This window comes from Panthera leo, chromosome B4 (genome assembly GCF_018350215.1).
Source record: "Panthera leo isolate Ple1 chromosome B4, P.leo_Ple1_pat1.1, whole genome shotgun sequence".
Taxonomy (NCBI): domain Eukaryota; kingdom Metazoa; phylum Chordata; class Mammalia; order Carnivora; family Felidae; genus Panthera; species Panthera leo.
In genome coordinates this window covers 45,128,816-45,148,348 of record NC_056685.1, presented here as the reverse complement: position 1 = coordinate 45,148,348, position 19,533 = coordinate 45,128,816, and the positions used below count along the sequence as shown (strand labels likewise).

General features: G+C 39.4%; 1 long non-coding RNA gene across 2 annotated transcripts in view; it reads right to left on the bottom strand.

The window, feature by feature from the left end:
* Positions 1-10,564: 10,564 nt before the first annotated feature.
* The window catches only part of LOC122224247, a 28,328-nt gene continuing 19,359 nt past the window's right edge, over positions 10,565-19,533 (bottom strand). For both annotated transcript variants that reach the window (XR_006204692.1, XR_006204693.1), the window contains exons 2-3: positions 12,211-12,284; positions 10,565-10,936 (exon numbers count right to left, since the gene is read on the bottom strand). This is a non-coding gene — a long non-coding RNA (uncharacterized LOC122224247). The remainder of the gene's footprint in view (positions 10,937-12,210; positions 12,285-19,533) is intronic.

The following is a 19,533-nucleotide window of genomic DNA, read 5'->3' as shown; positions in this document are numbered from 1 at the left end:
AAAATAGCTAATTATAAGGCAGTTTATTTACTGAGCTACCAGTGTATTCTTTTTTTTTTTTTTTTTTTTTTTGTACTCTGTAGAACTTAAACGTTGAAAGGAATAGATCCTTCTCTTTACTCTGCACACTGAACCTGTCCTAATTTGTATGTTCCCTCACAGGGAGATTACTGCTGATGTATATGTGACTGTCCTTGTCTTGCCATCTGTGGTTTTTAACTTAGCTTCAATTCACTTTGTTTCACTGTTGGGATGCTCCTTGCTTGTGCGTGGCTGTTCTTATGTTTCCCCAAATCAAATGGTTAACCAAACACTTGCATCATTTGAAACAAATAATCATGTCTTGTCACGTTGAACATGTTTTAAAAAAATCTTAGGGCGCCTGGGTGGCTCAGTCGTTTAAGTGTCCGACTTCGGCTCAGGTCATGATCTCGCAGTTCATGGGTTTGAGCCCCGCGTCGGGCTCTGCGCTGACAGCTGGGAGCCAGGAGCCTGCTTCAGATTCTGTGCCTCCCTCTCTCTCTGCCCCTCCCCTGCTAGCACTGTTTCTCTTTCTCTCTCTCTCTGCCTCTCTCAAAAATAAATAAACATTAAAAATTTTTAATTTAAAGAATCTTTAATGCCAGCTAGTAGGAACCCAGCTCTGTTTCCTCTCTCATTCAGAATTAGAGTATTTACAGCAGTCGGTGGAGAACATCTAGCCGGTGGCTTGCTCAGTGGTTCTCAAACTTCAGAGGCTTTCAGCCAAAGGGCTGGTTACAACACAGACTGCAGGGCATCAGTTGGTCTGCGATGAGACCGAAGAATTTGTATTTCTAACAAGTTCTCCTGGGCTGCTGTAGATGATCTGGGAAGAACACCTTGAGACTCAACCCAAGCGTCTCACTTCACACTTGAGGAAACTGAGCCTTAGAGAATTGAAGCGAGAGACTCAAACCACCCAACCCATTAGTGGCAGAACGAAGGCCAGCATCCAGCCATTCTGACTTTCACATGCTAATTGCACATGAATCTTTTCTCTTTCTTTTTCTTTCTCTTTCTTTCTTTCTTTCTTTCTTTCTTTCTTTCTTTCTTTCTCTTTCTTTCTTTCTTAGGTTACCAATTGTCTACATTACTCCTTCCCTATTGCTTTGGCTCCGGTGAGGATCTCAAATATCATTTTGTTACTTCTATGAATCTTTCCAGTGAACTCATACAATAGCATGTGCTGTGGATCCTATAGCCTTGCAGTGGAACCAGTCCGGAGATTCCCCTCCTCCCTAAGAAAAAGTCCTGTGCCTCAGTCCTGGTTCATTTTTCTTTCTAGAAAAACTTTTGCTGAACGTTTAAAGGGCCAATTCTCGGTAAAACTACCCCATTTGCATTTTGGTTCTGGGGGAGATTCTTTTCTTCCTTTCCTTTCTTTCTTTCTTTCTTTTCATGCAGACCTTCATTGTTTTAGGTCATTGTTTCTCAAGGTTGCCTGAGAACTTATTACAACCTTGAGAAATCTCTGCCTTTCTTTGCAGGGCTTCTGTGGCTGTGCAAAATAAACAAATCTGAAGAAGAAATCTCTTACAGTTCTCATTATTTTGTCTCTGAACAGTTTTGATTTTAGTCTCCGTTTGGCGGCCTCCTTTTTTCCCCCTTGGCAACGGCTGCTTTCCAGCAAGGCTCTCCTCTCTAGAGGAATAGAGCAACTCGGTGCCTCCTTTGCTCTTTCTCCTCGCCTCACCTTCTTCCACGCGTGCTTCTCTCCTGTGCCCTTAGTATGCATGTAACCTCTCTCTTCCTTCCACTTCCTCCCATTAATAATTTCCTATCCAAGTCTCTTGAGTTCCAGTCAGTGGACCTTTCTAGCTTATCCGCTGGTTGACGTCATCTTTGTGTCTTCCTGCCCAAAACACAATTTCCTCAGATTGTATGCTTACTTCCCAAATCTCTCCGGGAGAAAGTATGAGATGGAGAAGGGAACGTATGGACACAGCACCCTCGTATTAGTGATCTTAGCCCCGTTACGTGAGAAAAAGTGACGTGGACTGGTGAATCACTCGGCTTCTCTGGGCCTCCCTTCCTTAGCTCTGAAAAACAAACAGGTCGGTCTAGCAAGGGTTTCGAACTCCGATCCTGCCAACAGAGTCTGGGCAGGTTATGTAAACGAGCTGGAGCAGGGCTCTGGGCAAGTGGGGGGTACTGTACTGTAATGTCCAAAGGGCATTTCAGCGGCTAGTTCTCGTCACAGCCATGGGGAAATGCTGGCCACTCAGAGGCACCAAGTCTTACGCTTTTTCGAGAGCGAATCTAGATTTTTTAAAAATGGGAGCTCCCTGAGGGGCGCCTGGGCGGCTCAGTTGGTTGGGCGTCTGACTTCGGCTCAGGTCATGATCTCGCAGTTAGTGGGTTCAAGCCCCACCTCAGGCCTCTGTGCTGACAGCTCAGAGCCCGGAGCCTGCTTCAGATTCTGTGTCTTCCTCTTTCTCTGTCCCTCCCCCACTTGTGCTCTCTCAAAATATAAATAAATGTGAAAAATAATTAAAAATGAGAGCCTTCCTTTTTTTTTAAAAATGTGGATACCCAATTCAAATAATGAGTCAAGCAAAGCACATCTCATCTCTGAGCCGGATTTGGCCCTGGCTGCCAGTTTACGGCCTTTAGATGAGATGGGGCCTTCAGTCCCTTGCAAAGTCCGGCACTTCCTGAATTTTCTGTAGTCTCTTTTCCCTTCTTTGGCTGAAAGCAGATGACAGAGAGATCTAGGAGGTGGCGGGGCCACAAAAGGGCAAGGAGGAGGACGGCACCCGGGTTTCTGAATCACCAAATGGAAGAAAGCTACCACAGATCAGGAACACCCGTCATCCCGGCCTGCGATGCCAATGAGAAATACACTTTGACTGTATTTAAGGTCCATATATTCAGCACTTATTTACCGCAGTGAATATGATTTTAATTAACACACTCTCTTACCTGGGTTGTTTTAAGGGTCAAAGAAATTATTACATGTAAAGCTCTTAGAAGAGTGTCTAACATATGCTAAGCATTAAATGGATGCTGTTATTATTCTGAATGGAATGGTCCTTAAAAATGCAAATTGCCTTCAAGGGGTGATCTTCAACTTCCATCTTCGGAATCTAGAACATTATACTAGAAAACAACTTAAGAATCGACCGGTCTAAGGTGCCTGGGTGGCTCCGTTGTTTGAACAGCCGACTCTTGATTTTGGCATAGGCCATGGTCTCAAGGTTCGTGAGACGGAGCCCCAAGTTGGACTCCGTGCTGATAATGTACAGCCTGCTTGGGATTCTCTCTCCCTCTCTGCCCCTCCCCTGCCCACACTTTCTCTCTCTCTCAAAAATAAATAAATAGGGGCGCCTGGGTGGCTCAGTCAGTTGAGCGTCCGACTTCAGCTCAGGCCATGATCTCAGGGTCTGTGAGTTCGAGCTCTGCGTCGGGCTCTGGGCTGATGGCTCGGAGCCTGGAGCCTGCTTCCGATTCTGTGTCTCCCTCTCTCTCTGACCCTCCCCCGTTCATGCTCTGTCTCTGACTCAAAAAAATAAATAAAGGTAAAAAAAAAAAAAAAAATTAAATAAATAAATAAACTAAAAAAAAAAAAAAAAAGAGTCAATCAGTTCAAGTTTTGTCACTTTAGGGATAAGTAAACGAAATCCCTGAGAGGCTGAACGGCTTGCTAGAAAGTCACCTCACCGGTTAGTACTTCAGTAGGAATTAGCTGATCTGTTTTAGCTAGGAAAAAGCTGACCGCTCCAGGAATGTGACTGGAGGGGAGAAGGAGCGTACATGCTTTTGGAGCCGGGGTCTTACTCGTAAGGGAAGGCCTGGGACTGGGGCTCTTGGCAGCCCCCCAAAAACGACCAGGATACTTGAGGAGAGGGGTGGAAGAGGCAAGGAAGAACCACACAACAACACTTTCATCCCGTTACTAAATATAACGATTCGCCCAAAGTTGCTCAGTAAACGATCATAAGTATATTTTGGGTAGTTGTTAACAACAAGTCCCTTCTCCAGAAAGGACCCCAAAAAAGGCTCTTTTGAAGAGGTGGGCTAGGTGGCCATGTGAAGGCACTGTATCTGGTTCCTTTACCTTTGCCGATTGGAACAGCGACGTAGACCTCATCCGAGCTGAGACAATGGGCGTCTTCTCTTAGAACCAATGTGGAGTCGGCTTTCTGAGAGTTTGTGTGGTAGGTGCTAGAAGCTTATCTGTTATCTGTAGCATCATGCCTGGAGCCGGCTTTGTGGCCGAGAAAAAGCCACGTGTGGGCCAAAATCATCGAACTGCAGAAATTTTGAATTTATGAAAGGATCTGCTCTGCAGAGATAAGCATGGAGCAGATACTGAGAAAATGCCAAAGAATAGAGGCCACGTGGCGCCAGGACTTACGGAGCTCTCTCCCTGGCCTGCCAGCTTACCACTCCCCATCCTCGGCTCCCATGCGGCTGGACTGAACAGTGTTTTTTTGCGAGTTCTCTCTGTCCTTAAAAATATACGCGCTTTTTAAAAAATCTGAGCTCCGCGAGTTGGTTTCTGTTCCTTCGGTCAAGGAAATTGGTAAGAAGACAGTCAACGGCTGAATCAAAATCAAAATCTCTTAGTCATATTTGTTTACTTATTTCAAGTAACACAATAAAAGTTCACCTCTGCCCAGAGGGAAGGGGTTAATTAAAGCTACTGCAGCTGCTGTCCTCCAGGTTCTAGTTTTATGAGACTGGATTTGATGCTCTTTTGAATAGTCTAATTTCCTAGGAATATCTTGGGGGTGATTTGAATTCATGGGATCAATTTTGTCATATTTCTACCACAAGAGATCAAATAAATCAAATGTTTTAAATATTGTCTTATACAGGGAGCTTAGGTGGTTCAGTCGGTTAAGTATCTGACTTCGGCTCAGCTCATGATCCCACAGTACATGAGTTCAAGTCCCACATCAGGGGAGCATGAACCTGTCTTTGGGTGAGCCCAAGCCCTACTTTGGGTGAGCTCTGCTTCTCTCTCCTCTCTCTTTCTCTCTCTCTCTGCCCTTCGTGTGATTCTCCTTCTCTCTCTGCCACCTTGCTCACTTGCGCTCTCTCTCTCTCTCTTAAAAAATGATTATCCTGTTCATGGGGCGCCTGGGTGGCTCGGTCGGTTAAGCGTCCGACTTCGGCTCAGGTCGTGATCTCACGGTCCGTGAGTTCGAGCCCCGCGTCGGGCTCTGTGCTGACAGCTCAGAGCCTGGAGCCTGTTTCGGGTTCTGTGTCTCCCTCTCTCTCTGCTCCTCCCCTGTTCATGCTCTGTCTCTCTCTGTCTCAAAAATAAATAAACGTTAAAAAAAAAAAATTAAAAAAAAAATTATCCTGTTCAGAATTTTTTGGGTGGGGGGGGAAAAGGGTGGAAAGGGAATTTTTCTTCATTATAATAGTAATATATGTTCATCATCACAACTTTTGATAATATAAATAAGTAAAAGGAAAAAATATTTTTAAAAAATCAGTTTTATCACTAACAAACAACCATCATTAATTTTTAGGACAAAACTCCAACAATGATGAAAATATAATCACATTAGTATCTTGAATTGTCCTCAAAAATGCATGTAATTTTACTACTTATATTCATATACATTCATATATGTCTGCACATATAGGCATTTTTTTCTTTCAGAGATCATTGAGGACCAGAATTTGATTCAGTGGGGAGTAATTTTGAAATCAGACTTCTTTAGTCTTCCTGATAACCAATAAATGCATTTACTTTATTCAGTTCCTCTGTTCTTTAGGAACGGGGAGATTTAAACCATGTCCTTAATTCTTTGCATTTCCTCACCTGCTTTTTATCAGCAATTTAATGGAAGCATATTTTTTACTTCCTGGTTGTCCTCTTGTGTCTCCTGGAAAGTTACCAAATCTAGAATGGCTTCCATTCCAAAAGCATCTTCCACTCCAAAAGCCAAAAAATTCTAGAATCATGATCTCTTTCATCCCCTCTGTATCTTGGGCTTTCATTAGGCTCACCTCTGTTCATTTTCCAAGATCAGATATTTCATTCTGTTTCCTCTTGAGGCTAACATTTATTACCTTTGTTCCTCCGATCATTTTCCCTTGTTGGATTTAATGGACCCTCTTGTTTTATTTACCATATTTTTTAAATGAATGATGCTGATCCCTTGTTACTTGTTCCTCACACCAGGGATGTATTGTTTTAGTGAAATCCTACTCTTTTAATAATCAAAGTAGGAATATAGTGATGAGTTAAGAATGCTTTGCTTTCTTTCCAGCATATGAGTTTTACTATTAGCCATGGTTATCTCTTTTCCACTGGTATAGGGGATACAGTCGAAAAGCTAAATTTTCTAAAATCTGGTGATTCTCCCCTGGGTTTTTCGGAGTTTTTTCCACTCTTAATTCCAGACATTTTTGGAGGGGCCCTTCTAGGAACAACGTTCTCTTGATGGACTGCCAGGAGCTTATGTTCCCATTTTGCTTAATCACGATCATCTTTTTTAACCAGGACTCACAGTTTACTTATTATGTGAAGATTTAGCTCAAGTTTTGCTGGGAGACTGAAGGATTATCTACTTAATCTGATTACACTTAACCGGAAGGCATCAGAACTGAATTTCAGAACTTTCAGTTACTCTGAGTAGCTGGGACAAGTGGAATATAGGAAGGTCCTTCCATGTTCATCCTGTTAACAGATATTTATGGAACTTTATGTGCTGGGTACTGTTCACCTATGAATAGGAGGGACATGACCCTTGCTCTCAAGGAAGTCACCATCTTGTGGGAAAGATGAACAGATATGTGTTGCAATATATGGTGTTAGCATCTGTGACTGGGGCAGGCTCAGTGTTAGAAGAGCACAGACACGTGGGGAATGACAGAGAAAGGACACATGTACTAAGACTTGAGGGAATAGAGAAGCACCTGGGGAGGCTCAGTTGGTTAAGCATCCAACTCTTGATTTCAGCTCACATAATGATCTCATGGTTTGTGAGATCGAGCCCCTGGTCAGGCTCTGTGCTGACAGCTCGGAGCCTGCCTTGGATTTTCTTTCTCTCCCTTTGTCTCTCTCTGCCCCTTACTCTCTCTCTCTCTCAAAATAAATATATAAACATTAAAAAGAAAAAGACTTGAGGGAATAGAAAAGGTAAGCAGAGACGAGGGTATTCTAGAAGGAGAAACGAACTGAAAAAAAGAGGCATGATAAGGGAGGTTTAGGGAACTGCATGCATTTGATAATAACTGGTGATGGCGTATGCACACTGGGGTGTGGACGGGTCCAGGGGATATGGGAGAACATGCAATCCAATTAGGAGTGGTTTGTGTGCCATGCTAAAGAGTTTGCACATTATCCTGGAGATGCTGAGAATTCCTGAAGAATCTTAAGCAGAAGTGTAATGGTCAGATTTGTGATCTAAAAGGAGCGTTTTCACAGTGGGACAGGCCGACGTGGCACAGAATGTCCATTTCACGTGTATAGAGGGGGTTTGTCACAGAAGCTAAGCCTCCCACCAGCGAGACTCAGAGAGTCTGGCACAGCCCAACATCTCAACATTTACCTCTTTTTCTCCTTCTTCGTCCTTCTTCTTACCCAACCAGTCTCCCTCTTCTCTTAAATATTCTCTTAGGAAGCCCTTAACACTTCAACGGTTCGCAGGTGGTCTTCTTAAAATGTCAGTAAAAATACCCTAGTTTAGTTGTGAATGTCTTGGCTTTTCTCGAAGGTTAATGTTAAATTACTTACTGGCTGAATTTCCCTTCATGGAATGCTTAAAGTTCCCGCTTTCCCTTTTGCCACCTGAAATTCTTTATCATTATCCATTCTTACTATCAAAATAAGGGAGGGGGTAAAACAGAAATTCAAGTAAATTGATTTTACTATTGACTTGTGGTCCTTGGAGAGAGTTTATCAGTAGAATATAAAAGCCAGAGTGACCTTAATGTTTTTCATAATGTCTTTTTAACCGTAGGTTATGACCCATTGGTAGGTCATGAAATCAATTTAACAGGTCATAACATGCACTTTAAAAAAAGAAAGAAACAGAACCTAACCTAATAGAGTAGAAAATATCAGAGTGCCCTGAATATACTGAGTTGATACTGTTATATGAAACTTATGATTCAGTTACAGGCATGTATGTTCATTCATGCAGATAGCATAAACTATGCATCTTATAATGGGTGGTCATCAAAAAAATTAAATTTTTAAAAATAAAAAACAGCACACAAAAAGTTTGAAAAGCACTGCCTAAGATCAACATTTTTTCCACTCTGAAGATGGAAAAAGTTGAGAAACAGAAGTTGACTTGTCCAAGTCAATGAATTAGTGACTACTGCAAGATTTGAACTCGGTCTCCTGATAGTCTGACATTCTCTGCCTAGCATGATTGACTAATATGAGGACTGGAGTTTGAAGACTTCATTTACTTAAATACCCTTGAGACTATATTGCAAAAGACAATCAAATGTTCACAATGCTTTGTAAAATTCTTTCTTGTGGACGACTTTGATAGATGTTCATATTTATATACCGAATGAAGATAATCTAGTTCTCACTGTTTCTCAGCTGAATAGCTGAATAATTATTTAGGTCTTTTCTTTCATATTCCTTCACCATCCTGAAAAATAAACATTTCAGGACATTTGGAGTCATTTTTCACCTAAAATCAGGGAAGCATTAGGTATACCTAAAGGCTCCTGTAGCCTTATATGGTTCTACTGATTTAATCTTTCTAATGGATCTGTCTAGATTTTTACTTCTTTTTTCCAAGAAATTAAATTCCTTTTTTTTCTTCACACAGTATTCTATGACTTAATTTCAGGAAGGCATTGAGGCACAGCACGGAACACTAAATTAGGAATCAAGAGACCTGAGTCCTGGTCCCTCTTGTCACTCAGTTTATTGTTTGAATTTTAGCAGATCCCATAACATCTTTGGACTTTGGTTTCTTTCTTTTCTTTCTTTCTTTCTTTTCTTTCTTTCTTTCTTTCTTTCTTTCTTTCTTTCTTTCTTTCTCTTAGAAAGACCATGCAAGCGGGGAAGAAGGGCAGAGAGAGAAAGGGAGAGAGAGAATCTTAAGCAGGCTCCACGCTCAGTGCAAAGCCAAATGCAGGGCTCAATCCCATGACTCTGGGATCATGACCTGAGCTGAAATCGAGTCAGATGTTCAACCAACTGAGCCACCCAGGTGCCCCTGGTTTCTTCACTTGAACGTGGATCTAGATTACCTATGAGTTCCTATAATCAATTAGCATTTCCCAATCATGTGGAAGTTATGGATTTATTTCCATATGAAAGAAACTATTGCCTAGGAATTTGCGTATGAATATATAGAGACATGTTGTTGTGTAAAATTGTATGGAGTTCCTGGATTTTTATAACCCACTTATAGATTCACAGTTTTAAAAACCTGCTTTAAATAACGTCCTGTGTATCGTACAACATGCCCGATTCTCTATGTTTCCTTTTTTGAACTTCCTAAGGAATTCCCAACGGTGTTTCCTTCCTATTTCCTTAATGATATCCTCCAGAGTTCAAGGACTTCCAGGGCTGGCTGGAAACCTGAGCAAGCGAGACCAACCACATCATTTCCTTGCAGTCTGTCACCTTCACTTAATAAGTCTTATTTGTCCATTCAGTAACTCAATAGTGTTTTCACTTTGAACGGTGACATGAACAACACCACCTTAAAATCCATTTCCTGTATAGGAACCCTTTATTCACTCATTCTACAAATATTTACTGAGCACCTTCTTGAGTCAGGGACTGGGTTCCATGTTGAGGATATAATGGAGAATAAGATTGACAAGTGCCATTTCCTCAAGAGGCTTACATTCTACTGGAGAGACTGATTAAAAATAAAAGCTATCGAAGAAATTCATGAAATTACTTCAAGTTCAATGAAGTGTGGACCTTGAGGCCAGGCTGACAGGTCTGGAGTCCCACTTCATTACTTACTATTTGTATGTATCAGCCCCCCATCTGTGCACTACTTCAGAACCCCTAGCCTCACTCATTTCCAGGGTCTTTGACAGTGAATGGAAGGAAAGCCTTTTTTTCCCTCTACCTTCCTAGGTTCACCAACCAAGCCCTCCAATGAAACTGATAAGAAACAGATGAACAAGAGAGAGAGAGAGAGAGAGAGAGAGAGAAGGCTACATGCATATACATGCATATACATTTTGCTTCAACAAAATGAAAACTCAAGGAGGCAGCTAGATGAATGAAGCTTTATATGTGATCTTAGGCTAAACAAAAGAAAAGAGGTTTGAGCCTCTAGGCGGGAGAGGCATGCTTTGGAAAGGGGAAGGTAGAAAATACATAGTAAATAAGGGTTGCCTTGCTCTGCAGATAAGAGTCTCTCAGGTGAGTTGTCTCTGGGTGTAGATCTGTCTCTCCCTGGTGAGAGACATGTTTACCAATGGCAATTTCCTTTTTTAAATGTAAATTTTCCTTTACAAAAGGGGAAAATTGTACTCCATTTTAGGTAGTTAGGGGAGCTGAAGAGCTTTTCCTACATATGCTGGTCCTCAATTGCATTTAGCTCAAACTAATCCCTATGACAAAGAGGCACCTTTGGGGGTGGCATATTCTGATACCTTTCATTCTGCCCATTGAAACTTATTTTTCAGGAAGCAGCATTCCTGTGGAAACCAAAAGAAAACCAAAAGTGAATGAATGAAGCAAATTATAAATCCAATGTTGGGGATCAGATGGAAGTCAGTCAAAAAGACTCCTGGAGTCTGGGATCAAAACCTCTTTAGACGGTGGGGTGAAGATGGCTGTGATAATCCAGCTTCCAGCTTTCCTGGTTTGCAGTTTGAATGTCTTTAGTGATGGCAGGTGCATCGGTGTCACAGACGTGGTTAGTTTTCAGGACAGAGCACGGAAGCATCCGTCATTTGCTTACAGAGCCCTTTGGATGGTCTTAATAAGCATCTGTGAGGTCAGGTTTTTGTTCTCAGTGGTGCCAAGGCAGAAGGGTGAGAGAAAAATGGGAAATGTTAATTGTTGACAAAATGTACAAAGCGGCAAGAGCCAATTTACAAAGAGGCGAGAAAGCTCAAAAGGAGCAAACATAGCCAGAATTCAACAACCCACAAGGATGTGCTATAGTTTTTCATTGAAACATAGAACTTTTCTCTCTACAGTCACTCTAATTTCTATCAAAGACAATCAAAGTAAAGACTAATTTGCAAAATAAATCTAGTCTCATTAAACTTGGCCTGATTATTTGCATAAGCACAGCAAAAATAGTAATTGATCTTTTAGGCTCTTTTAAGTCTGCACTGCTGGAACTTTAAATAACTCAGATTAGACTTTTAAAAGCCTCTTGAGGGTAGGAAGCCACGCCAAGGACTTGCCATCAGTCTTTACCTGTAGTGCCTTTAGGTTTGAGTGATTTCCTTCTTTCTTGAGGTTTCCAATATATTTTAATGTTCCTGGGCCTGCCTCAAAGTGATATTCCTTACTCACTTAGAAGGCCAGGAACCCTGTAAGCCAGGTATCAGTTAGATATCCCACAAGGACTTTGTAAGCATTGGCTCCCTACAGTCAAAATTAGTTCCTTTAAACTGTCTGGTCATAGGGGCACCGGGCTGGCTCAGTCGGAGGAGCATGTGACTCCTGATCTCAGAGTCATGAATTCAAGCCCCATGTTGGGTGTAGTGATAACTTAAATAAGTAAAACGTAAATTAAAAAAAAAGGTCTGGTCTTATCTGATTGTATGCACACCATTCTCAAATGTGACATTCCAGTCAAACCCTTGGTAACATAACCAAAGTTTCAAATTGTGCTATGTTTACAAGGAAAACAGATTCTTATTAAACTTACGCAAATAATTGTGTTACCATGAAAATAAGAGTACTCGGTAAGAGTTTCCAAATTCTGGAAGGATCAGAGAGGTCAAAAAGGAGGGGTTTCACAAAGGTTTCACAAAGGTATACTTTAACACGTTGCTGTAAGTTATTGATAACTTAAGAGAGAAGAGAAAAAAGATTCTTTAAATCTGGAAAGTGAAACATTAAAGAACCAGCGATATTTCAAACAAAAGGGCCATAAAAATTATAATCATCTTCAGTGTATTCAGTTCCATGAATTAATTCTTGTTTTGCTTGATTTGGGATTAACAATTTTATGAATTCATCACTTTCTCCATTGCAGTTTCGTGAATCTCTACCCAGTCCGGTGGCATGCTATTAGTTATCAGAAACCTGTATTTCAGATTACTTACCAGAGTTTTCCCCATGAATCTACTTGAAGATATGCACGTTCACCTTTAGTTGACTGCAAATGCTTTCCGAAAGACTAAAAGTAAAGCATTAATTGTATGTGGATGACAAAATAAAACCTGATGAAAGTTCATTATGGGATAATTGACAAGTAAAGTTTGTTATTTCTGTGGCATACAACATTTTGTAATTACTGGAATTATGACTGATAACATGGGTACTGAAAAATTTCTAGAAACTTTACATGATTTCTGAATAATGTGTATTAAAACATCTGTCCACACAAATATAACTAAAGGAGGGTAAGACTCACTTTTTAGGGGCTCCTGGGTGGCTCAGTCTATTGAGAGTCTGACTCTCGGTTTTGGCTCAGGTCATGACCTTGCAGTTTCGTGAGTCAGAGCCCCACTGTGCTGGCCGTGCGGAGCCTGCTTGGGATTTTCTCTTTCTCCCTCTCTGCACCTCCCCTACTTACTCTGTCTCTCTTAAAATAAATAATCTTAAAAAAAAAAAAAAAAAAAGTAAAGACCATCAGGCAGAAAGCAAATTCTTGCTCAGCCTTTAAAAAGAGAGAGGGATAGGGCGCCTGGGTGGCTCAGTCGGCTAAGTGTCTGACTCTCAGTTTCTGCTCAGGTCATGGTCTCATAATTTCATGAGTTCAAGCCCCACATTGGGCTCTGTGCCAACAGTGCAGAGCCTACTTGGGATTCTCTCTCTCACCCACTCTCTCTGTCCCTCCCTGGCTTACACTGTCTCTGTCCCTCTCAAAATAAATAAATAAATAAAATCTTAAAATAATAAATAAATAAATAAACAAACAAATAAATAAGAAAAAGGCGGGAGAGGATGCACCTGGGTGGCTCAGTTGGTTAGGCATCTGGGGCTCAGGTCATGATCTCATGGTTCTTGAGTTTGAGCCCCATATTGGGCTCTGTGCTGACAGTTTAGAGCTGGAACCTACTTTAGATTGTATCTCCCTCTCTCTCTGCCCCTCCCTGCTCACTCTCTCTCTCTCTCTCTCTCAAAAATAAATAAACATTAAAAAAGAAAAGAAAAGAAATAAAAAAGAGTCACTTCTTATTTGACAATGCTTCCCATGCAGTTTAACATACCAACTAAACCTAATTGGCTTAATATCTCTCTTTCACAAAGTAAGAGAACAAATCCTTTGAAATTTTCCAAGTGACCTCTACAGAGTCTCAAAGTTGTCTTCAGGTTAAAAAAAACAAAAAAACCCACCCCATTTAGAATTGTGGGAAATTTGATTTGGGGAGATTTGTCTGAAATGCCAAAAGATTTGTACATCTGACTAAATACAATCACAGGTCACTATGAAACAATACTTCGTTACCTATGTAACCAAAGTGACAGTAAAAGATTTCAAAGCAAATGAAGAATGTCACATGACTAAAAAAAACCTTAGCACTTTCAACACTAAGAAGTCTCAGTTGGGGGCGCCTGTGTGGCTCAGTCGGTTGAGCATTCGACTTCGGCTCAGGTCATGATCTCGCAGTTTGTGAGTTCGAGCCCTGCATCGGGCTCTGTGCTGACCGCTCAGAGCCTGGAGCCTGGAGCCTGCTTCGGATTCTGTGTCTCCCTCTCTCTCTCTGCCCCTCCCCTGCTCATGCTCTGTCTCTCTCTGTCTCAAAAATAAATAAAACATTAAAAAAATTAAAAAAAAAAAAAGAAGGCTCAGTTGTCCTAAGAAATCAAAGACAAGATAAAGACAACACAAAGCATAGGAAATTATTGTGTTAAGACACAGAATCTGTTTTTTAGGCAAATTACTTAATAGGTAAGAAAAACCTTTTAGCACATCTTTTAAACAACAGACCAGTAATGTGAACTCCAGTCTTGTATCAGCACATCATTGATATTAAAATTCATTTAAAATCCTATGATAAATAACATTTAATTTTAGATAGCTGACCACATGACACAAAATTTTTCTCTTTCTTATTATAACTTCCTATATCTATCTACATTTTTGTCCTTTATTTTCCTCTGTCTCATCTGAAACAAACTTTAACCTTAAACTACTGTAGGACAAAATCACTCTCCTTTTTCTTACAAAAAGTCATCTTTCATCTCTTATATCTTGTGTAACAAAAAATGCCTTATTCTGAGGCGCCTGGGTGGCTCAGTCAGTTGAGCGTCTGACTTTGGCTCAGGTCATGATCTCACGGTTTGTGAGTTTGAGCCCTGCGTCGGGCTCTGTGCTGACAGCTCAGAGCCTGGAGCCTGTTTTGGATTCTGTGTCTCCCTCTCTCTCTGCTCCCCGCTTGTGCTCTGTCTCTCTCTCTCAAAAATAAATAAACACTAAAAAAAATTTTTTTAATGCCTTGTTTTTCTTGAAGAATTTGCACACAGAACTTTTTCCTTCATCCTTATTATTCCTAGTAGTTTATTTACATATATTGATTAGAATTTTTAATCCTTGGTAACCTTAATTTCTAGTGAAAGCAAGGAAGCAATTGTGAATTGCACATTACATATGCTAGCATTCTGTGGCAAATTAGCAAATTTATGAATACACCAATTGTATACTTTTTAGAGACCTGTGTTTCTTCACAGTACAATTTTTCTAAGAGGTAAAAGAATGTGTTTACTAGAGACCCAAATATCTGTTCTGTCTGTAATAAGAGGCCAAAGGTAGATAAACTGGTGTTGAGCAATTAATGTTGCAGCATTTTATCTTATTTCAAAATGACCTACCTTTTCAATGAATATACATCGTTTAATTTAGCTTAGTATTACATTAAAGTTTTAAATTACTGACAAGATTTGGAAAAGTATTTTTAAGCAGAAAGTCTCATTTATAAATTTTATTCCACTTCAATTTAACTCATGTATTCTTAACAATTATGCTTGGACTATTCATGAAAATTTCATGAGACGTTAAATAAATCAGCCATCATCTAAAGTTATTTTCTTGTTAAGAAATTTTATAACATATGCATGTGAGGCAAATATTAAAAACTCACAGAAGTAAAGAAACTAAGAGTTAAGCATATGCCTTAGCATGAATTTATAATTTTATAATCTTAACTGGTAAAGATAACTTAAGCTTATTTGACAAGTAAACCCAGGTGGAAGAAAATTGTATGTTTGCATTACATTTAATGCTGACAGCTCGTAGGACATAATGACTTTTATTTAATTAACAATATTAAATAGCCTATTTTATCAAAGATTATCCAAGCTCATATGGACTTGCAAAAAAAAAAAACGCATTTGGGTTCGTTCTTATTTTTCTGGCAGTTTTAGGAATACTTAATTTATATAAGTGCTTATTTCTTTCTGAATCACTTAAAGCAGAGCTCTTTTCTGAATTTTGGCAATATTATCCTGAGGTAGGAAACCACTCCATATACAAAATATGCACATGGGGACATACATAAACATTCAGACAGGTACAAATAGGGATCTTATAGCATTCATTTAAAAATTGTACCCATGAGTCAGATACAGTAATACAAAACTCACTCGTTTATAGAAAATAGTTGGATCCAAATTATGTTTTTAGTAGATGGATCAAGTTAACAGTTACCTGCTCAGTCATGGCTAAAACTTTTTACCAATATTTGTGGGGAAGACTTTTAAGATTTTCATTTGCCCTTAATAAATAATCTCATAAAGGTTGTATACTAAATTGTGGGCAAAGGGCCCTTTAAAAAGATCAAGGACAGTTTGTTTCCAAAAAGTCTCTATTTAAAATTTTATTATGTTTTTCAGCCCTAAGCAGTTGTAGGTGGTTGCTTTAGCCAAATGTTATCTATCTTATTGGATGTTTCCATTTTAGGAAGATAGTAAGATTTCCATTTCCAAGGGACAGAGAAAAGGATGTAAGTTTTCTCTCAGGAAGAGTTTAAAGGCATATTTGCTCAAATCTGGGGCATTTACTATTTATGTTTAAAATTTTTAGTTTAAATATAGGACAGTCCAATGAATTATTCGTCATCGAAGTCCAAAATACATTCACGTAGGGCACTGAATGGGAAGGTCTGGAGCTTGGGGACTTCATTCAAGCTGTTTCTTGGCTGTCAGTATTTACACTGGTCTCACAAAATATTTTGCAATTCTCTTTTTAAAATTTTTAATGTTTATTTATTTTTAAGAGGGGGGAGGGGCAGACACTATTTAGCAATTCTTAAATTTTGTTTTCAGTCTGTTCTCCATCTCCTAATCTTGTTTGTTTGTTTTTATAGGCCAGCTAAGGCACTCCTTTTTTTCCTTTGAGTCTGTTCTTCCCGTAGGTTCCAATTAGATAGTTGTTTCAGGATAAGAGCTCTCTTTAAAAAAAATCCTAAAGTCCGTGTGTGACAAACCCACAGCTAACGCCACACTAAATGATGAAAACCTGAAAAATTTTCCTCTAGGATCAGGAACAAGACAAAAATGCCCACTCTAGCAACTTTTATTCAACATAGTACTGGAATCTCTAACAAGAGCAACTAGGCAGGAAAAAGAAATAAAAGGCATACGAGATTGGAAAACGAGTAAAAATGTCTCTATGTGTGGATGACATGGTATTATACATAGAAAACCCTAAAGACTGAGGGGAAAACACTATTAGAGCTAATAAACAAATCCAGTAACATTGTGGGATACAAAATCAACATGCAAAAATCACTTGGGTTTCTCTACAGTAATAATGAAGTATCAGAGAGAAAAATTTAAAAAGCAACTCGAGTTACAATCGCATCAAAAGGAATAAAACCCTAGGAATAAATTTAATCAACGAGACGAAAAACTCGTTAACTAAAAAGTATTAAGACATTGCTGAAAGAAATGGAAAACACAAATAACTGGAAAGATATTCTGTGCTCATGCATTGGAAGAACTAATATTGTTCCATGCCACTCAGATTCAATTCAATATACAGATTCAATATACAGATTCAATTCAATCTCTATCAAAATTCCAATGGCCTTTTTTATGGAAATAGAGCAAACAGTCCTAAAATAAGGAAACACAAAACCCCCTGAATAATGAATGTAATCTTGAGAAAAGAACAAAGCTGGAGACTTAATTTCTGATTTCAAACTATATTACGAATCTACTGCAGTCAAAACAGTATGGTGTTGGTATAAAAACAGACACATAGATCAATGGAACAGAATAAAGAGCCCAGAACTGAACTCATGTATATACGGTCAATTCATTAATGACAAAGAAGCCAAGAATACACAATGGGGCAAGAACAGTTTCTTCAATAAACGCTTCTAGGAAAATTGCACAGCTACGTGGAAAAGAGTAAAACTGGATCCTATCTTATTCCACGCATAAAAATTAGCTCAAAATGGATTAAAAACTTGGATGTAAGCCATGAAACTATAAAACTCATAGAAGAAAACAGGTGGTAAATTCCTTGACATCACCATTGGCAGGGATTATCTGGATTTGATACCAAAAGCAAAAGCCACAGAAACAAAAATAAACAAATGGGATTCTATCAAGCTAAAAAGCTTCTACACAGCAAAGGTAACCACCAACAAAATGCAAAAGACAACCTACTGAATAGGAGAAAATGTTTGCAAATGATATATCTGTTAAGGGATTAGTATCCAAAATATAGGAGAATTCAAACTGCTCAATAGCAAAAAACCAGACAATCTAATTAAAAAATGGGTAGAGGACCTAATGCACATTTTCCAAAAAACATATACAAATGGCCAAATCATTATGTTGTATACAACAGCTGCCTGAAAAGGCGCTCAATATCACTAATCATCACATAATCGAAAATCAAAACCTCAAAGAGCTATCAACCCACACTTGTTAGAATGGCTATCATCATAAAGATAACAAGTGTTGGTGAGGAAGTGGAGAAAAGGGAACACTTGTGCACTGTTGGTGGGAATGCAAATTGGTGAAACCACTTTGCAATGTGAAAACAATATGAAGATTCCTCAAAAAATTAAAAATACACCTGCCACATGATCTAGCAATATTGTTTCTGGGCATTTATCTGAAGAAAACAAAATCACTAACTTGTAGAGATTGTAGAGACTTGTAGAGATATTCTCACCCCTACGTTCACTGTAGCTTTATTTACAATAGCCATGACCTGGAAACAGCCTAAATGTCCAACGATGGATGAATGGACAAAAAATGTGATACACACACACACACACACACACACACACACACACACACACGATGGAATATTATTCAGCCATTAAAAAGGAGGAAATTCCGGGCGCCTGGGTGGCTCGTCTGTTGAGTGTCTGACGTCGGTTCAGGTCATGATCTCATGGTTCATGAGTTTGAGCCTTGCATCAGGCTCTGTGCTGACATCACAGAGCCCTCTTCACATCCTCTATACCCGTCTCTCTGCCCCTCGCCCACTTACTCTCTCTCTCAAAAATAAATAAACATTAAATTATTTTTAAAAAGGAGGAAATTCTATTTGCAGCATCATGTATAGGACTTCAGGACATTATGCTAAGTGAAATAAGTTGGACTAAGAAAGACAAATACTTTATGATCTTACGTAAATGAGAATTAAAAAAAAAAAAAAAGACCTCATAGATACAGAGAACAGATGGGTGGTCACCAGAGGTCAGGGGAGGTTGGGGTAGGCAAAAAGAATGAAAGTGGGCAAAAGATACAAATTTGCAATTATAAGATAAATAAGTCCTGGAGATGTAGTTTAAAGCATGGCGACTAAGGTTTACAATACTATATTATATATTTGAAACTTGCTAGCAGGTTAATCTTGAAAGTTCTCATCATAAGAACAATTTTTAATATGTGGCAATGGATGTTGGCTAAACTTATTGTAGTAATTACTTCACAATATAGACAAATACCAAATCATTATGTTGTATACCTAGAACTAATATAATGTTATATGTCAAGTATATCTCAATTAGAAAGATAAATATCAAAAAAAGTCTTTCAGGGGTGACTGGGTGGCTCAGTCAGTTGAGCGTCTGCCTCAATTCTGCTTAGGTCACGATCCTAGGATCGCGGGATTGAGCCCAGCATCAGGCTCTGCACTGAGGGTGGAGTCTGCTTAAGATTCTTCCTCCCTCTCTCTCTCTTTCTCTCTCTCATTCTTCCCCCCTCCCCTTCTCACACTCTCTCTAAAGATTAAAAAAAAAAATTATGTTATATATGAAGCCCAAATTGCCAAATACACCTATTACAACGTCATTCTAAACCAATTATCCCTTTATATCTTTAACCACGGACATGAAAGTCATCTCCAAAGAGAGTGTGAAAGATAGAGCATCCTCCCGCCCCCCTCCACCCCAGGATCTAAAGTTGTCCCTAAAGATAGCTTAAGAATCAAAGACCTTTGTTATCACAAGTGGTAA